Source organism: Podarcis raffonei, chromosome 7 (assembly GCF_027172205.1).
Source record: "Podarcis raffonei isolate rPodRaf1 chromosome 7, rPodRaf1.pri, whole genome shotgun sequence".
NCBI classification, from domain to species: Eukaryota; Metazoa; Chordata; class Lepidosauria; order Squamata; family Lacertidae; genus Podarcis; species Podarcis raffonei.
The window spans coordinates 64,174,269-64,195,861 of record NC_070608.1 but is presented as its reverse complement, the minus strand read 5'-3'; the positions used below and the strand labels follow the sequence as shown (position 1 = coordinate 64,195,861).

At 45.3% G+C, this 21,593-nt stretch overlaps 1 protein-coding gene across 19 annotated transcripts in view; it reads right to left on the bottom strand.

Moving 5' to 3' along the window:
- Nucleotides 1–9,634, bottom strand: part of RREB1 (ras responsive element binding protein 1) — a 120,943-nt gene extending 111,309 nt beyond the window's left edge. For 3 of the 19 annotated variants that reach the window (XM_053396963.1, XM_053396958.1, XM_053396972.1), the window contains exons 1-2: nucleotides 9,379–9,634; nucleotides 3,243–3,286 (exon numbers count right to left, since the gene is read on the bottom strand). The gene's annotated coding sequence lies outside the window, so the exon portion shown is untranslated. Of the gene's footprint in view, nucleotides 1–3,242; nucleotides 3,287–7,677; nucleotides 8,037–8,329; nucleotides 8,481–8,523; nucleotides 8,612–8,700; nucleotides 8,906–8,938; nucleotides 9,270–9,378 lie in introns of those variants that run through there. The other 16 variants (XM_053396962.1, XM_053396956.1, XM_053396971.1 and 13 more) reach the window with 7 other exon arrangements.
- Between the last annotated feature and the right edge of the window lie 11,959 nt (nucleotides 9,635–21,593).

Genomic DNA, 21,593 nt, shown 5'->3' with positions numbered 1-21,593 from the left:
CTCCCTTTCAGTGCAAGATAGCTATCGTTAGCATGTCATGAGCACAAGCCAGATCCCCAAATTTAAAAGGTGTAAGCTGGGGTGGGGGGTTTAAAGAGAGCAAAGAGGGGGATGCAAACCCAGAAGATGCTCCTGACTGCCAAATCATGGGTCCGTAGCTCAGTGGCAGAGTATTTGCTTAACATGAGGAAGGTTTCAGTTTCAAAACCTGACATCACCAGTTAACTGGACAAGGTAGGAAATGATGGGGAAGACTGTGTGGCCAGTGACCCTGAGAACCACTTTTTTTTTTGCTTTGTATTTACCAAAGTAGTAAAGAAATTCCCAAGTAATTTGTATAGATGTTCACTCACACTGAAAAACATTCACTCCAGAGATCTGCCAAACTGAAAGCCAAACCCCTGAGCACTTGCAAGAGCGATGCTTGATGCAAAATGGCATTTCAGAGAGAAAACTCAAATCTCCCTTTGGAAACCACACAAGACCTTGTAGTGCTTCTAATTCCAGAAAGGCACACATTTCTTTTTAACCTGTTGCCCCAAGAGTCCTGTGTCATCTTAAAGACTAAAAAACACACACCAACAAATCAGAATGTGAGCTTTTTGAACGGACCGCAGGCTCTCTCCTGCAGGTAAGTTAGGCAATACATCTGCCAGTCTTTAAAGGTGCTACCCCCTAAGGGGCTTTTTCTTCTGAAGGAAGGCGCTAGAGAATTTGCACTAAGAAAAGGAGAAAAGGATACAATGCAGACCCACTGGTCTAAAGCAAAGGGGAACAACAACTACAAAAAAAGTCAAGATCTTCAAAGCAATTGATAATCCCCTTTAAACATAACAATGCCTGCATAGGGGTTTCAATTGCTTCCCTCCGCCTTGTTGGTAAAGACCCCTTGAAAATCTGCAGGTGAATCCTCCTTAAAACTATTCAGCTGCCCTGTCTCAGAGGCCTTCGAATTCCCTTAGCATTACTTACCTGAATCACATTGAATAAACAGTCCCCACCCATCACCTACTTCTTTTGTCTACAGCACCTATTCAGGGAGAGCTACCTTTATTGACTGCAAGGCTGGTTAGCATGAAAAACTGGAGAGGTAGCACAGAGAACAAGATGCACTAGAATGGCTTGCATCCTGCTGCAGGCAACGAAATCTACAGGCTGTTCTGCTGAACCGATGGGGAGCAACTCAATATTCATTCCAGATCTGCAAGGTTTGGTTAAAAGGCCCCTGCCCTTCACAGGTGAGCTGCTGTTCGGCCATATATCCCACTGAGGAAGCCAAAAGCCATTTTAAAACAGCACACCAAAAAGTCACGTTTCTTTTGCATTTCACAGAAAAGCAACTGCCACGGGGTACAGCTTTTAATTGGGCCTACAAGAGAACACATCACATCCGTGTTATCCTTAAGATTCACACCAAGAAAGAAGCAAGGATGCTTCAGTTTGGCTATTTCTTCTGCCGACACCTGTTGCTGCCTTAAATAATGTATGTCCTACCTGTAAAAACATTGCCCTATTTAATGCCAACAAGGAGCAGAACTGGGCTGCAAGGTGGGAATGTTTTAAAACTGTTTTTGTATTAGAAAAGGTACAAGCGCTCAATTTCTCCACTGAATCTATGGCTAGGTTAGGTACTCCCTTGTTTTCAACAGCCTATATTTCAGGGCGATAATGTTCCGTAACATAGAAATGGGAATCCTTTGTTTCATACGACTGCTACCCAGAACGGTATCGTTTCATCCCGTTGCTCATTTTCAACAACTGGATTTAGCACCTTTTGCACAGAAATGCACAGATTTAGCACCTGTTGCAAAATGAAACACATGAGGCTCATCTCCTCAAATTCCCCCAGTTCCTTTGTGTCCTAAAAACAACCATCTTCTCCCTCAACCCCACACACATACACTCAACGCAGCCTGGAAAGAGGTGCGAGAGAAGACACATAACCTCCCTAAACCTGCATAGAGAAGATGCCAGGACCACCCAAGGTAGCAAATTTACACAACATAGCTCCCCATAACAAGTGCAATGTTTCAACCAGGCAGAATGTGATCGTGCAAGAATCCTACAAAAACAAAACAAAACACCAATCCTAGTTTGTGAGCAGTAACAATTTGGAATTTGGTTGTGGGAAATCCACACTGAAATACTTGCTCAGCTATAGCGCTAGTTGACTTTGGATGACTCACCACTATCCATCTTGCAGCCAAATTTACCTCCCTTGGCTGCTGTGAGGCAAATAGGGCAGGATACTAATAATCCTTCAAAAGAGGTCCAGAGGGTGGCAACACGAGAACAGGCCTTTTCTGCAGTGGCTCCCCGCATGTGGAATGCTATTCCCAGCAAGGCTCCTCTGACACCTTCGTTACATGTATTTAGGTGCCAGGCAAAAACATTCCTCTTTTCTGGCTTATTAAACAATCTTTGGCCTTTTAAATTGGGAGGTATTGTTTTTGTTTGTTACCATGCTATGTATTTTTCTGTTTTTATATGGTAACCCACCCAGTGATCCTCAGATGAAGGGTGGTATACAAATTTAATAATAAAATAAAAATGCAATGAATACAAGCAGAAAACACATTTTTCTCCTATTCGAGCCAAGTCATAGTTCATAAGTGAACAATTTCATTTAAAGAATAGGTATCTTTGTGGACAAGAGCATCCATAAACAGTACAGGTGTCAGGGTGGCAAATTTGCTTGAAAGAGATATGTGAGAAACACTCATAAGCCATAGAACACCACCTAGTTTATATACTTATCTTCACATTATATTTCCATGAACCCAACAGGCATCAGATTAGTGAGTCACACACACTGTAAAACTTTATTTGCTAAGAATCGATTCTTGAAAAGCAGTGTATATTTCTGCCCTGACATGTTTCCGTCTGCACTATTTGTTTCAAATTTAGTTTTCATTGTTCCTGCCACAACCCTGAGGACTAGCAACCACAGGCTTCTGACAAGACTTTGCTGCATACAAAAGGCCCACAGAAAATGGGATGATAAACCTACTTCTTATCACAACTGCTGGAGACTCCAGGGCAGGCCCCGATTTCTGAGCCACTTTACAAATTCAGAATTCCTAGCCTTAACAGGGTTTCCCCTATCAATTAATAAGATAGGGGCCATTGTCACCACTTATCTGCTATCCAAAGACGCTTCTTTGCAAGTTTGAGGGCAAAGGTATTTTAAAAGGGAGAGGGGTGGGGGAGAAGAGAGAAGGAAAATGTAAATTAATTCCTACCCCTTTCTAAGCTTCAGGTCACTCTTCAGAAATGCACTTTATATCTGTAATGGGGGAAGAGAGAATAAAAAGTTAAGCTAAGTGTTTTGTGTGGAAAAAATATGTGAACCAGTATCCAGAAAGTTAAAAAGTTATGCAAATTTTTTTACAAAAAAAACCAAACCAACATTATTCATCTGGTAGCATGTCACATAGCTTTCCCCAACCTAAAATGAATTGACACAAGCTTTGAGAACAGCACACAAGTTACACACCATGACTCCAGCTGTGCTGTAATAGACTTCTTTGTTTCCTACACAAATCTATCTGATGTTTGAGGCAGAAACATTGCATTCCACCTGTGTTTCAACTCACTACATCAGCCAGTACTGGGGGTGGGGTGGGGGGGCAGGAGGTACGAGAAAAAGGAATTTCTGCTGCAGAAGTTTCTATAAACACCAAGTTGGAAGCAAGTATGTTCTCAGGACATTTCCTGATAAATTGCCACCATCATCCCTAAAAAAACAAGACTTAAATGGAAGCACATCACATTTTGAAAGTTACCTGTAACCAAGACTTCTATCCTACTAACCCAGCCACACTTAGCAGGGAGCAAATTCAACATGACTTGCTTCTGAGTAATGATTATTAAGCTCATGATGTCATGTGCTGTTAACTTCTCAACTCTATGAAAGCATCCATTAAGGAAACGCAGGTCATAATTCTACAAATACGTAAGATACAGGAGTTTACATATTAAGAATGTGATATGAAAATATTTCTGACATTGAGCACAAAAGTTTAGTCTGATTTTAAGTTCGAGATACCCAACGTGGTAATTTAAGAGAAAAAAAGTGGTTTTATTTTATTTACAAAAGGAAAGGAGAAAGAGGATGAATCCCTGATAGATGCACTTCGGTTAATTTTAGCATCCTTCTGTTTAGCTGCTTAGCAACACTTATCCTATGACCTTCTCCGCACCACCTACTTTCGCAAGGGATAACATGTATAACCTGAGAGAGCTAGCAACGATAGCCAGTTTTGACTAGCAGCGTAAGACAGCCGATGGAAAAACCAGCTTTTACTACAAGCAAAAGAAAAAGAAAGAAAAAGAAAAAACCAGGGAAGAGCATCTCTAATTATGACACCTTCAGTAACGGAAAAGCTGAGTGTAGATGCAGAAATGCATCTAGAGTACATAAATCATCTCGAAGAAATCCAGGAAACCCATTTTGCAAAGGCCTGGAAGAGGAGGGGAGGGGGAATTTTGAAATGCACTGTCTGCCCTTAGGCCAAAACAAGTTTGCTAAACCCACTACTAAGTCACAAGAGATTTTCCCACCTGAGGTTTTACTTTAGCAATCTCTAGAGACTCTCAGAAGTCCAAGCAAGGTTCATCATATGACATAAAGATGCAAGGATGGGTGTCATCTATCTGGCTATTGAATAGGATAAGAGTGAGGTCTCATCAAATTGTTTGATTTTCAGAGCAGTTCAATAATCGGAAGTGTTCCGGGTTTTAAAACTTCGTATTAAAACCTAATTATAAGAGGGGGGACAGTTATATTAAATGGGAACAAATTAGCTGAAAATTTTCAGGTAGCTTTCCCCTAAGCTTAAAAAGTCTGCAAAATTTTACATTAACCCAAACTTAACATACACCACGTGTATATGGCTGGGATTGCTATAAGAGGCAGACACACACATACACAAGACATCAGTTTCTGGCCAATTGCCCTGAAACAATTAAAGCCATTAGGTGTGTCTTGAGCCGAAGGATGAAAAGAAGTGTTGTGGTAACTTGATTGATTGGATGATGGAGCCATGCTGTTTCTGAGTTTCTAACACACAAAGGGGTCTATTCTCCCAGGGATGTACTTGCAACACCAGTTAATGCTAATGGGCATTATGCAGACACATCAAGAGGAGGTCTATACCCCTAAGCCTTCAAAGGGAAAATAAAACCCTAAAACAAATATGGCTTGTGTGACCATGAGTCACTGGGTCCATGTCTATCTCCCCCTGCATGCGCATATACACATATTCATCTGAGGAGAGAGAACCAAGCCACTGAGGGCAACTTTTTTTAACCCTTCGCAAACTGCACCCAATTCCTCATGCCACCATACCCTTTTAAGGGTATCAGCCAATAGTTAGTGGAAGGGTCACAATTCCAGGAGTTACTGAAAAAGCAGCTATCTTAAAAGATGCAAGCATCGGTGTGAAAAGCAGAGAGAATTAAGATTCCCCCTATCGCACGGGCAATTTTTTTCCTGCCCAAAGGATGAGAACACGAGTGACCTTGTCCAAAAGGTAAGACATAAAAGGCAGTCAGAAAATGTAAAGTTTCAAGCACTTTTCCCTTGCCAGGAATCAACCAACTAACTTAACCGCCTTCTCAGGCTGAAGACACCAGATTTATGATAATATATACCTGCTACAGATTCCCCCCACTTAGCATCAAAAACTGTAAAGAAAAAGGACCAATCCCATCTCAAGAGGGAAAACGAAGGGAAATGCAACTCCGCCATCCTTTTCAAAGTCAGACAATTAAAAGTCAAGGAAATGGCATTTTAATGAGTTATTTTCTCCCCACCACCCAAGAAAAAAAAACAACCTAAAACCCCCCACAATCTCCCCAGGAAGAGTGCAGTTTGGGTATTGCTCTGAAGCCCCTTCCGAATTTGGGACTGTCCATCGGGACCTGGGCTCTTCCTTCTCTCTCCTCGCCAGGCAAAGGAGCACAAATGTGCTGAGCTAAGAGAAACCGCTCTCCCCTCCTCTTTTATAACCCATCAAGGATGCATTGCAGAGCACTGGGAGAGGAGGGAGAGACAGATAGTGTAACGAAGAGGTAAGAAGAGGGGGTGGGGGGGAGAGCCGGAGGGAGGGGAGGGCAGAGCCAGAGCAAACTTATCAACCCACATGACAAAGTTCAATCCACCTCCACCATCAACAAGCAGCAGCAGCGGCCGCGGCTCCTCCTCCCTCCGCGAAAGTTTTCACAGCATCTCCAGCCTCCTCTCTCTCGCTGCTCTACTCTGCCCGGCAACGAGATGCCTCTCTTTGCCTGTTGCACAACTGCGAGCTAGAAAGCTGGAAGTTACTTTGGCCGAGGACGGAGGAGAGCAACCACCACGTTTTCCATGGCTGCTCTTCACCCACATACACCCCCACACACAAAAAGCACCTTCTCTCTCTCTCTCGGTTAAATAAAGGCAACAGCGAGCGAGCCCAACGGCAGGGAAAAGTTTGAGCAAGGGCAGAAAAAAAGTTTGATCAAGTTGCAAAGAGCGGCGAGAAAATCTCTCTCTTTTTTTGCAAACTCGCTCCATGTTTGCATGGGTGTGGGGAGGTCATAAAAGATCGGGTGGGTGTTTATTTTTTCCTCTCCCCCTCTTTCTTTTCCCTTTTTAAGTTCCCAAAGAAAGGAGAGACATCATCTCTTTCTTTTTGCATCCACAAATTTTTAAGGAAAAAAACGGGGGGGGGGTGGCGGGGCAGGGAAATACGTCTTTCGACCAGGGGCGGAGGAGAGAGAAACCTTTCCCCCGCTGCTTCTTAGCAACGATTAAGGTCGCAGTTTCCTAAGAGACGAGTCCCGACTAGTCTGCATTAACACGGAGAGAGGAGAAGAGGGGGGAGCAGGGAGGGGGGTGCTTTTAGAGAAGTTTTGGATGAAGCAATTGTGGGGGGATAGAAGGGGGTGGGAGAGTTAATAGCGTCGTCGTTGTTCGTAATCCGAAAGGGTCGATTAAAAGGATTAAAAAGAGATGCGAGAAGAATATTTTTTTTAAAAAAAACACAGAAAAAGAGAGAGACCTGGACCAGTTAAGTTCAGAATTCGACGCAGAAGTAAAAGAAGGAAACAGAAGTAAATAGGACACGCGACACATTTTCCTAGGTTCGGACGCACGCGGGGCTCCTTCCTGTACTCGTGACGATGCGTGTGTGCGTTTCCTCCGATAATCCATTGGAAGGGGTGGGGGGAGAGAAAGATGTCCCTCGGACCCAGTACAACGGGGGGGGGGAGAGAAAAGGAAGCGCAGATACCCTCCCGCACATACGCATACACGTACCCCACAGGACCATAAAAGACGCCGAACCCTTCCCAAGTATTCAAGGAGGAAAGGAGAAGGATGACGCGCGTGCACCTTTGCTGAAGGCCAAGCGAGAGAGAGAGAGAAGCAGAACTGATCTTGTGAAGGCTCCAACCTCTCCCTCTCCCCCCCCCACCCCCGAGGGTGAAGGGGAGGGGAGGGCAAAGGGAACGAGAAGTACCAAAGTACAATTATATATATATTAAAAAGGAGCGACAGAAACAACACACACACAGATGCTTCCAGCAACCGCCCTTGCGAACAAGGAGGGGGAAAAGTTAGCAGATGCCCAAAAGAGAGAGGAAAAAGAGACCAAAGCGTCGGGGGGGGGTTGGGGGGGGAGAAAAGAGTTGTACCTTGAGAGAGAGTCGGCTCCACTTCAACTTAACGGGAGGGGTGCTACTTCGCTCCCCATCATCTTCAAATCATAAAAGCTTTTCCCTCTCTCGCACAACCCCAACGCAACAACAAAAAAATTGCTGGAGAAGGAAGAGGAGAGCGAGCCGGAGGAGGATGTAGTTGCAGGGAGCGGAGGCCAATTGGGTTAAAAGATGCTTCTCCTTCTCGCAGGCCCATCCAAATCGTTGGTTAAAAATAAACTTTGCAGTAGGAGGGGAGGGAGAGAGAGAGATGATCTGGATGAATTCCTGAGCTCAGACGGTTTAATATGGATGAGCATCAGGTCCTGCAGGCAACAGGCTGCAACGGGTGTTGCTGGTTGGTACAGTTTGCAACACGGAAGGAGCGGTGGGGGGAGCCGAGAAGGGGAGGCAGGGAGGAGCGGGGGATGGGAAAGAGAGAGAGAGAAAACGCTGCCCCAACTCAGCAGCAGCATCTGCTCAGCACCACTGCCAACCAACTTTTCAGAAACTTTCCTCCACGACACACACACAAAAAAGCAAACCAAAAAAAAAAAACACCCGGCCACCTCTCGCTCCCTCCCCAAAAGCTGCATTTGCAACACCAGCAAGAGAGTCGCGCCGCTTGAAAAAGGGGGGCACTTTCTACCTTTCGCCGCAAGTGTCCTCCTTCCTCATCCCCACCCATCCATCCGCACGTTCGGAAGGGGGAAAAAAGTTTCTTTGCACGCCTCGGAAGCTCCCCCGGGCAGCTTCGCTCCCAAGCTGCGCTTTTCCTCTCTCCTCCTTCCCAAGAGGCGCAGGTAGAAAGTCGCCCTCCTGGCATCAGCCTCGCCTACTTACGTCGGACTTGCTCCGGGCTGGGCTGCCTGGCTCGAGCCAGGATGGAAAGCGGCGAGGATGGTGATGATGATGATGTACGGCCGCCCCCCACACCTCCCTCTCCCGACCCCCCCCCCGCACGCCACTCAAAAAAAAAAAGTTAAGAATAACCGGGAAAGGCGAGGGACGCGCAATTACCAAAGGAAAGCAAAAGTTTCCGGAGGGAGGGAGGGAGGAGGGGGGAGAGCGAGCAGCAGCCGAATTCAAAATGGCGTTTCGATGGATGTGCAAAGTTCATCAACTCCCCCAGAACTTCCCTTCGTCCTCTCCTCCCTCCCGGAGGAGGATGAGGCGAAGCCGAGGAGCCCTCCGGCCCGGCAGCGGCGCCCGACGGTGCCCCCAGTCCCCCCACCCCGCACCGCGCGCCCCCGCTCACCCTCCGAGGCAGGCGCATCACGTGTGGCTCCGGCCAGGCTCCCGGGGACGTGTTACTCAGCCAGGCTGCTGCCGCCGCCGCCGCCGCCGCCTCTTGCAAGCGGTAGCATCCCTATCTCGCTCGCTCCCTCTTCTCGCCTGGGAGGGGCTCTGCTCCTCGCAGCAGAGAAGTGAGTAAAAAACTTTTCTCCTTCCTCCTCCTCCCAGTTGCACGGAGCCAGCTCAGCCTCCTCCTGCTGCTCCTCGCTTAAGCAACTTTTTGCTTACCATCGGGACAAAAGTCCAACTAATCTCGCAATAAGAAATAACTCCCCCCACCCCTCTCTTTTGCTTGCTTGCTCTCCTCCTCCTCTCCCCCCCCCCTCCGCCACACACACACACGCAAAGGATGGTGGAAAGAGGGAAGTTTCCAGACTAGAAAGTCTCTCGGTGGTAAAGTACCATCTGGCTGCTGCTGCTGCTCCCCTCCATTACAGGCTTGCAGTTGCAAGGAGGAAGCGCCGCCGCCGCCGCCGCTGCGCAGAGAGAGGCAGTTGAGTGTTAGGGACTGATAAAGCGCTAGGGATGCAGACGGTGCAGTATCGTCTTTGAAGGGATCGCCCGCTGCCTGTCTCGAGCTGCTTAATCCATTGTCAACCAGGTGCCGCGCATTCAGCTCTCTCTCTCTCCCGTCTAATTAACGAGAAAGGCAGAGAGAAGCCCCACGTCGTGGCTGCTGCTGCTGCTGCTGCCGCCTTCCAGCCTGGAGCGGATGGAGCAACAAGTCCCAGCAATTAGCAATACACTTGCAACCTTAGGCATGGAAGCCCTGGGTGGCGGCGGCAGCGGCGGCGGGCATCCCTTCCGTGTCACCAGTTGCTCCACCATCCAGACGAAGAAGGAGGCGCGGGGAGGCCTACACAAACACACGCAGCCCTCCTAGGTTTAGGTTGATTGAACACCTGGCAATTAAAACGCAGACAATGGTGGTTGTAAATAATTCTCCTGAGGCATAAGGTAGGCCCAGACTCCTGGATATTTTGAGGAGGATGCTAGTGGATTTAAAAAAAATCCTCTGTTTAAGAAATCTGGTACCAGCCACCTCCCCCCCCCAAAAAAAAACCCTAAAGTCAGATTTCTTTAAAAAATCCCTCTATCAAATTAATTTCTGGTTGGTTGAGGGTTGGTTTTTACAGTAGCACAGGGTGGTCCATCGCCCCTGCTATTTTTGTAAGAGGATATGATCAAACACTTAATCTCCAAGCATACAGCAGAATCCTAAGAACATTTGCTCACATGCAGAGGCCAATAGGTCTTAGTCCCAAATAAATATGCAGAGGATTGTGGCCTTAACTTGGCTTTGAGACCATTGAAAAATATGGAATTTTTTCCTGCTCATTCTTTGCTTCCACATTTCCCCTCCCTGCTATGCTTGACAGGCAGGTAAAAAGTATCCAGAGAAAACTGTTTGGTCCTCTGAATCAAAACACTCTTGGAGGTGGCCTTGAGTTCTAGTTTTGGCATAACTATATAAACAGGTATACAGCCCCGGAAGCATTGTTATTTCTGGCTTTTAATATCATTTTTGCTATACTTTATTATTAGCTTTGAGTGCTACGTTTAACAGCTTTCCTTGGGTCCGGATACTGCTGAACTGCAGCTTCCATCATCCCTGACCGCTGGCCATGCTGGCAGGGGCTGATTGAAGTTGTAGACCCAACAACATCTGGAGGGACACAGATTCCCCATCTTACAAAATGTCTGACCAAACGCTGCAATCTGGAGTGTTCCTGTTTAGGTTTCCAGATGTTTCATTCCTTTTCATTCCCCCACTCCTTCTCGCCCTGTTTCGGCAGAAACACTCCAGAAAATGAATTTGCTCTCGGTATATAGAATATTTCCACGGCTGATTCTGGATGTTTTAAGAGCAGCTGTGCTCAGAATATGAGGCAGGTATGAGTGGAGAGTCAATGACAGAACAGAAGTCTTGTTCTCTGGCAGCTCCAGTTAAGATGGGGGGGGGGGGGTTGGAAGAAAGCTGGGACAGACTTAGGCCTCAGGGGCCTTGATGTGCTGAGAGCCTGAGTGAGCAAGACAGGGCTAGCTAGATCCACAGTCTGCCTGCCTCTATAGGAGGCAGCTTCCAATTTTCCATGTGCCTTCCTGACTAGTGGTTGGAACAGGAAGCAACTCACACTGAAATTCCTCCTAAAGGAAAGAATCGGAGCAGGTTGGACCATGAAACGGAAGCAACTTGTGGAGAATTCTTTCCAAGGCAGGGGTAGCCAAAGGGGGGGGGGCATGCCAGATTTTTTTGGGACTGCAACTCCCATCATCCATGACCATTGGCCAAATTGGCTGGGACGGATGGGAGATGGAGTGTGGAACATCTGGAGGGGACCACATTTACTAGTCTTGCACCCAAAGTGAAGGCATCTCAGGTAACAGCATGATTCTCCTACTGCCTGACATAGTCCAGGAGCACAATAGCCTATCTCTTGTTATGGATACACATTTTGCCGCTATCGCACCTGCTTGCTCCCCTTCCAAACCTCCCAGCTTCTAAAAACTGCTCTTAGGGGCAGAAATATATCTCCGTGAGCTTCCAGTCTTTCCCTTCCTGCCTAAATTCCTTCTGGGGATGCCAGGAGGAAAAAGAGCTCAGTTTCCAGGCAGTACCAGGGAGAGGAGGAAAGGAATCTTCCTCTTGCTGTGGCATGATTCAGTGTGTATCCCGTCCTCCACCCTTCTGAGGAAACCGCATGGGGAGCTGAGCCAAGCCTGGGCTATGCCAGGGAGCGGCTATGCTGTTACCTGGGATGCCTTAACTTTCCCCCCTTTCGCTCCTAAGGAAACTGAGCAGTGCTAAGGAAGTCCCTGGTCCCTCCTCTCTCACAAGCAGCAGGTGCTCGTCTTTCGCTTCTAAGGGAAGGGAAACAGGTGAGCAAGAAGGGAAGTTGAGGCCCGGGTGTGCGAATGGAAAGAGAAATGCCTCTCTCTTTATCCACCAAGAGGAAAGTTAGAGCTGGGGGTGTTATTAGGACACCTCCTATGCCGCATAATTACATTCCAAGACGCAGCACGTTTAAGTTAAATTGCGTATATTTGAAACAACATTGGGAAAAGTCTGAAAACACCCCACCCCATTCCGCCCCTTTTGGGGATGTTTTTGGGTCTCTTCTGTGTTCAGCACAGTCACACACAAATTAGATGCCCCTAAAATGGTTGCTGCCCGTATCATTGATTTTAATAATTTTCTAAATTTCATTGTTTTGTTTGTATAAATTCTATGACAGAAATAAACACAATTTCTGACCGGCTGCACTGAAACACAAGCTGCTAACACAGTGTCAAAGTTCCATGTAAAAAAAAAAAATCTCAAGAGGCCAGCTCATGTTGACAGTTCTAGTATTTAAATTATCTTCTAGGACAGCACAGCAAAGCACACACTTAGTTTCTGAATGTACAAGGAAGCAGCAGTTAATGGAATATAATTCAATGGTGTGTGACAGCTTTTTCCAACCTGCTGCCCTCAGCGTGTTTTGAGATACAACTCCCATTGGTCGCATCCAACACTACTCTTTGGCAAAGGTTCACATACGACTTTAAATAATTGCTTACGGTGTATTCAGATGATCCAAGGGATAGTTACAGTTGTCATAGTGTATCTGGTTAACCGAAGCTTTCGCAAGAGGTTAATCAGCGATGTCACTTTGTCTTCTAAGAACAATAGCTTACAATGAGAAGGAACTTCCTTCATGATACGGTTATCTCCAATCGGGAAGGGGACCCACTAAGGGCATCTTGCCCAAGGACCTGTCAAAACCTGGAGCGATTGTTGGTTCTTCCAAAAGCTATTGGCACAAGTGGAACCTCCATAATGTGAGGAACTATGTGCTTGAATATCGAATACCAAAAAGCAACTTCAGAGTGGTAGCCATGTTGCAACAAATCAAAGAGTCTTGAGGCACCTTCAAGATCGAACACACAGGGCAAGGATGGCAATGTGGTACCCTCCCGATGTTTCTGGACTGCAACACCCATCATTCCTACCACTGGCAATGCTGGCTGGGGCTGATGGGAGTTGAGGAGTCCCCCCAAAAAAACATCTGGAAGCTCCCACATTGACTACCTGTGTGTCAGGGGGCCTAAGCTTTTGTGGGCTTCATAAGATGCACAACGTTTGTCTTCAGCCAGTGGGTTTACATGGGCATACGAGACAAAATGCAAAGAGTGGAATCAAATGTTCGCGAAATGCAAAATGCACATTCTGTGACATTCAGTTAAATGTATGGTGAATAAGCACAGCCACCATCAACAACAACAGGAACTACATTGTGGTAACGCAATTATCCTAGATTTGCATTGTAGTGAACGTCTATCTCTGGCTTCCTCTTGATAGTCAAACGTCACCAGGCCCAGCTGATCAGTAGCTGATTAGCCAAGCACTGCCACCATTCACAACAGAAGTAACAATTTGACAATAACACAAATTATCCTAGACTTGCATTGAAGGGAATGGCTAAGACTTAATTCACATTGATTTCTGACAATCATCGTTTTTATAAAGACACTACTTGAGCCAAAGAATTGATATCCTGGTCCAGGAGGACAAATTCTTACTACGACTGCATGCTGTTTGACTGTAGAGCAGAGGTGGGGACCCAGTAGCCTTTCAGATGTTGTTAGATTAGAACTCCCAACGTCCTTGACTGTCTTTTGACTATAATGGCCGGGGCTGATTGGAATCCAACAACATCTGGAAGGTCAAAGCTTCCCGATCTGTGCTGTTTTAGAGAGCTGAAAGTGACATGTTAGAGCTATTATTATCTGAGGCATGCACACACTTATTCCTTTTTGTTCCACTATCATTTCTGCTCAAGCAGGTCTGGCAGCTTTCGATGCACCGCGAAAATCTAAAAGGCCTGTTTGACCAAGGAATACAGTGAGAAGACAACAGAGGGCTTTATCGTTGTTACTTTCACCTTTGCGGAGAGGGAAACAACTACCTTTCATCTCCAGCCTTTGTGCCCATGCTCCTAAATTCTACATCATGTCATAAGAGGAGAAGGAAGAAGTTGTGAGAGAAGAGCAAATAGGAAGTAGCAAGGCTTGTGTCTGTTAGGCCTGGGGGGAAGTGAGACAGCAACCAGGAAAAAGAGTGAATGTGCATGGGTAGTTTTGTGCGAGAAGGGCAAAGCATGTGGAAACCACTAAAGGGAGAAAGAAGGCAGAACTCACAGTAGGAGTGTGGCCTTGGCAGCTGCTAGGAGAGGGGAGTGCATTTAATCTTCCTCGAGTAACACTCAAGTTATTTTCCACATTCGCTCATGGTGATGGGGCAGGGAAATAACTGGCAGTCTAATCCGATACATGTCTACTCAGAAAAAGCCCAACAAATACAGTTGCCCAGGTGACTATAAACAGGATTGCAGCCATATTTTAATATGAAAGAAGCTTCTTGTGCAATTATTTTTTAAAATAAAGGTTGTGCAAAGGTAGAGTTTTAACCTCCATCACCACCGGAATATGGGAGGAGAACCTTTACCTGTTGCTTTTCTTTCCTCTACTACACCATTGTTTTATAGTAAGAGGAATCCAGCAATTTATTTGTTTTTTTGATGTCTGAACATGACTTTCTCCTGATCTGGGTCACCAGAGTCTTTCCTAAGCATCATAGCTCCTTTGAACAGTTTTTAAATAACTTTATTGTTGATAGCTAATAAAAAGCAGATAATTAAAACATGTGTGGCAGGGATAAGTTCAACAGACATGCTTTACCCCTGTCACTGTCAGCCTGATCCTATGCATATAATTCGGATATAAGCTCAGTTGTAGTCGGCTTTTCCCAGGTAAGGAGAAGCAATAAGAATGCCATCTTGCACAGTGCATTACGATTGCTACAACAGGCAAAAATAAATAAATCACTAAAGGTCCGCTAATACCCTCAGTACTTTTCAAGCAGACTGGCGGTGCAGGGTGGGAACCACCAGCATATAGAACTTCAGACTGAGATGCGTGGAGAAATTCCTTTGTCACTTGTGAGCCTCAGAACCCTTAACCGAAGGTAAACTTAATCCAGGCTGGTTCTAGCAATCCGGTACGGTGGTAGAAGCTGTGTGCTGAGGCCTGTGTAAACCATCTCTAGATAAGTGGTTCTCATATTCCATAGGCCTTGAACACCTTTGCAAATAATCCAATCTATCTGAGCCTGCAGACTTGCACAAGTGTTCATACCTGTGTCCTCTCCCACAATCCACTACCTGTACCCTCTGAAGAGGAAAAGGAGAGAGGGAGAGGGAGAGGCTGAACACAACGGCGTGTTTGATTCTTGGCACAATTTAAAGTGCTGCTTATGACCGATAAAGTCCTAGATGCTTTGCGATCAGGTTACCTGAAGGGCAGCTTCCCCCCCCCATATGAACCTACCTGAGTTTCGAGCCCTGCCAACATCTGGGTGGCAACTGGGGAGAGGGCCTTTTCAGTGTCTGCACCCAGGCTCTGGAACTCGCTTCGCAGGAAGAACCGTTTCAGCTCCTTCCACAACAACCTTCTGCAAGCCAATAATAAAAATGCTATTGTTTAGGTGGGCCTCTGAACTGAGTTGGTTTAAGTGGGCGCATAACGCAGCAAAGTGCAATATCAGTTTAAACAAACATGCCACACCCCCATAGCACTTCCATCACAATTCAGTTCTTAACCTGCACACACACATTTACATCTGCTATACCTGTTGCAAATGCATTAGTTTCTGTATCCTTATCTTCCATCCCAAAACTCAATGTAGCTGACAGTTTATTTTTGCAGCAAACTTGCGAGGTGTATTCAGCACAGAGAAAGCAAAATGACTGGTGAAATATCACGTAGCTTCATGGCTGAGTTGGACCTGAACCCAAAGGTCCCTGGTCCAACCCGTTCTCTATTATATCACGCTGACTCTCCCTCTATCATCACCCAACTGCCCACTTTCTACCACAAATTGTTTCCAGAATGACCAGGAGAAGCAGGTAAATACATTGTGCCTTTTCAACTGTCTCATAGCAGTGGCTGGGAGGCAGAACAGAATAAGCTTGCATAGTAACTTTTGGACCAGTAATTCATACCCTCCAACTATTCTCCAGTGAAACTAGGGACGTCCTATTCCAATAATGTTATTATTTATACGCCACCCATCTGACTGGGTTGTCCCAGCCACTCTGGATGACTTCCAACAAATATAAAAACATAACGTTTAAAAAACATTTAAAAAATCTTCCCTATACAAAGCTGCCTTTAGATGTCTTATCTCCTTATCTCCTTGGCTCAGGGGTCGCATAACTTCATACCCTCCAACATTTCTCTGATGAAAATAACAGCAGCCTAAGGGAAAGCAGAGCATTCCGGGATCAAATTGGAAACAAGGCAGCTTCTGTAAATCTAGGACTGCCCCTGGAAAATAGGGGCACTTGGAGGGTTTGGAAGTTTGCCCTCCAACGGACACTTGGAGGGCCTGGCAGTGGTGTAGCGTGGGTTGTCAGCACCCGGGGCAAGGCAAGTAATTTGCGCCCCCTAACCCGTGGATTTGCGACCCCTAACCCTAACCCACAGATGTTGCGGCCGGCCCCCCCTGCACCCCCCACGCTACGCCACTGGGGCCTGGAAACTTGCTCTTTCCTCCCCCCTAGCATGGAAAGGAGGAGAAGAGTTGAAACCAATGCATTCTTCTAGCTTTGCCTACTCATCTAAGGTGAATAACAATAGCTTCAGGCAGGGAATTTGCCAATCCCAATGCCCAAATCGCCAGTTGACACCTATGGGCTGATTGAACTTGATGTGCTTGGGCCAGGAGGTTTTCCTGAGTCTTCGCACAGCTGTTCCAAGTGCTGCCACAGTGTTTGGCCACCACAGTATGGAAACAAATTCCCAAAGAGGTGTAAATTAAGTGTTTGTTTTAGGGATCGCTACCCTGTCCTTCAAATGCATTTGCAGGGCGGTTTACAAAATAGGTTTTCAAAAACAAAAACGAAATCCTAGAAGCAGTAAATCTAAAAGCAGCATCGTAAAGCCATCTTATTTATTTATGTTATATGCTGCCTTTGAGCATAAAATTCTCCTGAAGAAGAAGAAGAAGAGGAGGAGGAGGAGTTTGGATTTGATATCCCGCTTTATCACTACCCTAAGGAGTCTCAAAGCGGCTAACAGTCTCCTTTCCCTTCCTCCCCCACAACAAACACTCTGTGAGGTGAGTGAGGCTGAGAGACTTCAAAGAAGTGTGACTGGCCTAAGGTCACCCAGCAGCTGCACGTGGAGGAGCAGAGACATGAACTCAATTCACCAGATTACGAGACTACTGCTCTTAACCACTACACCACACTGGTGTAGTGATGGAGATGAGATTAAAACAGATTAGACGTAAAGGCCTGGTAAAATTATAGGTAAAGGTACCCCTGCCCGTACGGGCCAGTCTTGCCAGACTCTAGGGTTGTGCGCCCATCTCACTTAAGAGGCCGGGGGCCAGCGCTGTCCGGAGACACTTCCGGGTCACGTGGCCAGCGTGACAAAGCTGCATCTGGCGAGCCAGCGTAGCACACGGAAACGCCGTTTACCTTCCCGCCAGTAAGCGGTCCCTATTTATCTACTTGCACCTGGGGGTGCTTTCGAACTGCTAGGTTGGCAGGCGCTGGGACCAAGCAACGGGAGCGCACCCCGCCGCGGGGATTCGAACCGCCGACCTTTCGATCGGCAAGCCCTAGGCGCTGAGGCTTTTACCCACAGTGCCACCCGCGTCCCTGGTAAAATTATATCTGGAGCCAAAAACATCATCAAAGGTGAACAGGTGATACACATGAATTGTGGATGAGAAATATAAATCTTACCTTGATTTAGGGAGCAATCCTGTAGCCCCTGGGAGGGCAGATGAAGGGGGGCTATAGGATACCAGGGAACTCCTTGCTCAAAGTCAGAGAGGGATGCCCAAAGTCAAAGACCTTCTCATTGCAACAGCAGAAAGCTTCACTGTCAGTGCTCCTTATGCTTTCAGTGGGGGTTGAGAAGGAGTGAGGGAGTACTGGAGATTTTGAATCCAACATGAGCCTGGATTCAACCAGGCTACTTAACTGCACTTAAGAATGCCAACCAGCTAGCATTTTACTGGTCCAAACAGTAAAACAGTAGTATTGGAGTCTGAAAAGGCAGTCAAATCAATATAGGCCCTGACTACATGACCAATGTGGGGAACCTCTGGCCCGCCAGGTGTTGCTGAACTACAACTCCCATCATCATGAGAGCCAGTGTGCTGTAGTGGTTAAGAGCGGTAGACTCGTAATCTTGTGAACTGGGTTTGATTCCCCGCTCCTCCACATGCAGCTGCTGGGTGACCTTGGGCTCTGAAGTCTCTCAGCCCCACTCACCTCACAGAGTGTTTGTTGTGGGGGAGGAAGGGAAAGGAGATTGTTAGCTGCTTTGAGACTCCTTAGGGTAGTGATAAAGTGGGATATCAAATCCAAATCCAATCTCTGGACATTGTCCATGCTTCCTGCAGCTGATGGGAGTTGGTGGGCCAAAGGTTCCCCACATCTGCTATAGGGGAAGTATGGAGTTCTTGAAACCAGCAGTTGGCAGCTCTAATTGACAGAATAGTAGTTATTTAGACTTCGGCCCAGAGAGATCCCAGTTCAAATCCCCACTTTTTTTACTTTTTTAAAATAACTTTTTATTCAAAATTTTAAAAAACATATTATCCAGAAACATATCATCCTTATTCTCCCCCCCATTTTTCCTCCCTCTCCCTCCCTCCCCCCACAGAACCCACCCACCCCCACCCCCCAACTTCCCTCAGTTCCAGTCTTTGATTTCTCTAAAAATGCTGTTTTCTGCATGTTACACAGTTGTATAGATCCTCAAACTATTTAGCTGATTATTATCAATAAAAAGTTTGTGGATGTTTATTCAAAACCAGCCAAGGAGTCCAGTTCGCTTTGTTATGTCTTCAAATACTTTGTAAAGGGTTCCCATTCATCTTTAAAGTCACAGTTATCCTTGTCCCTTAGCTTGTATATCAGTTTTGCCAGTTCTGCATAATCAATTTTTCTTGCCATGATTCTTTTGTTGGGGTTTCTTCAGTTTTCCATCCTTGTGCTATTAAAACTCTCGCAGCCGTTGTCGCATACATGAATATGTTTTTCAGCTTTTTTGGCAGATCTTTCCCTACAATCCCTAATAAAAATGCTTCAGGTTTTTAAACAAATGTTAAATGGAACATTTTCTTCAATTCGTTGTATATCATTTCCCAAATTTTTAAAATTACCTTACGATCCCACCACATATGATAAACGGTTCAAATCCCCACTCGGTCATGAAGCTCACTGAGGTGATCTTGGGCCAAGTATTCTCTCTCCCTGCCTAGCCTACCTCCCAGGCTCATTGTGAGAATAAAATGAAAGGGAGAGAACCAGGAGCAGCACCTTTAACTCCTTGGAGGACAGGCAGGATTAAAAAAAAAAATAACAGATCAATATTTGGCACAGTTAGCCTCAGCAGAGAAAAAGCATTGTGTTGTTGTTGCTAGTAATGGCTCCATCACAGCATCATTTCTGACTCATAGACCGGGTTGCCTGTGAAATCTTCTCACCCACCAGTCCTTTCTGCTAGGGAAGGAGAAAAAACCCAAAACAAATTGCTAATAATGCATGGGCACGTTCCATTTCCATTTGTGGTCTGATTTGTTTCCTCTTCTTCTTGACATACTCTGAACTGATAAGATCCCAATTATTGGGTGACATCGTGTCACGTCTTTCTCGTGTATGGATAAAGATTAACCTCAGAGCCCCCTTTTAATAACATTATATTCTCTGACAAAATTAGCAATAAATGCGGAAAATGTAAGAGCTGACTGGGAAGCCTCTTGCAAGATGGGGGGGGGGGTTGTTTATGAAGCTGAGGGCCCAGTGGATTAGGAATCAGGCCTAGCCTTTTTACCTCTAGGAACCTGGATTCCAATCCAGATTAAGGACGCAAATGGAAATAAATTTGATGAATTCATCCTGGCCCCAGCTAACCTGATGTGGCTGTATAAGCAAAACAAAAACCCCAAACCTGCCACCACTCCTGATATTTTGACAATGTAACATGCCCAATTTTAGATTTATTTATTTTTTTAAACTATATTTTTAAAACACTCAAATACAAATAATACACTCAACCACAAAACCAATATTCCAACTGACACATTTTATATTGGTTTCTGTGTTCTTTTGTTATTATATCTGAAAGAATGTCCAGAGTGGATCTATAGGCGATGTTTCAAGTATAAACGGGAGATCCTAGCTATACAATGATATACTATTTATTTACTTAAATTTCTGTACTATCCTATAATTACTTTTCTCAAATAAATAAAATAAATATTGGAATGCCTTTCCCATTAATATTAGGCTGGTCCCTTCCCTACATTGTTTTCAGTGCCTTCTGAAAAATCTTTTTTATTCTGGCAAGCCACTCAGGCATGTAACTTTAACATGTAATGTTACTATGTATAATGGTTTTTGAAATTGCTGATTTAATCCATATATTGACAACATTCTATGTTAATTTGTTTATAAGTTTGCTTTTATTGATACAGTTAAATGAACGTTTTAGTTTGTTCTTTGTAAACCGCTTAGAGTTTGTCTGCTGACTGAGCAATATATAAATATGTTAAATATGAATAAATAAGTAAAATAGGTGCAGTGATTTTCTTACTTTTTTATGAACTAATTTATAAGCCAGCTTTCAGGATATAATTCTCCTGCCAAGGTAGTGCATAGCAATTTCATAAGACCATCATCTTCATCATCTAAGGCGGTTCAATTAGCACCCCCTTAAAATTGAGCAGTGCCTATTAATTCTTCACAGCAGTTACAGAAAGTGGAAATAAACATAGTTTGAGATTTATTTATTTTTTTAAAATTGCGCAGATGGACATACACATAATTCCTCGGGTGACAATTCCACATTTTCCTTGACAAAGGAACATTGCGCAAACACAGTTCAGTAAAAGAGATTCAAATGTGATCCATAACAGAGAGTGGACACTTAGACAAAGGTAAGCTAAGATTTTCCAAAACCTAAAACTGTAAGGTCGCAGGCCGATTTCTGTGTACATTACCACAGAGAACAGCTGTCAGCAGGTTTCTGTGTCCTACACAGAGAATGCAGCAAGCTCTGCTTTGCAGAAGTTGTTTGTTATGTCTGTTTGCCTGGCCAAATTGTATCCCTGGGCCTCCTGGGAATACATAAGAGGAAATCAGGAAACAGGACGTGTCTGGTAAATGTGAAGGCTACCTAAGATGCTGCTGTAGAACATATCTATTGTTCTATGCCTGGCTTGTCTTTCTCTCCCTTGCCTTATTCTTCCTGTTCTTTGCACCTGTTCCTTACCTGAGGGTCTGACTTCAGGTTATGTGCAAATGTATGCAATGAAGTCCTATAATGTTCGTGTTCTTTAAAGATTCAAAACAGTTTCGGGAAGGGTGGTTTTGAGTGGAGAAGATGCTTAACCCTTTCCCCATCCACTTTCCTGTCTACTCCTAATAGCTTCTTCAAGTGAGCAACTGGTTGAAGCTATATGCTGTGTTCCCTTGTGCAAAATGGGTACTTAGTTCCTCGCCTTTTCCAGCTGATTTTGGCCTGGTTGCATGTTCCTTCACAGAGATTCCTAA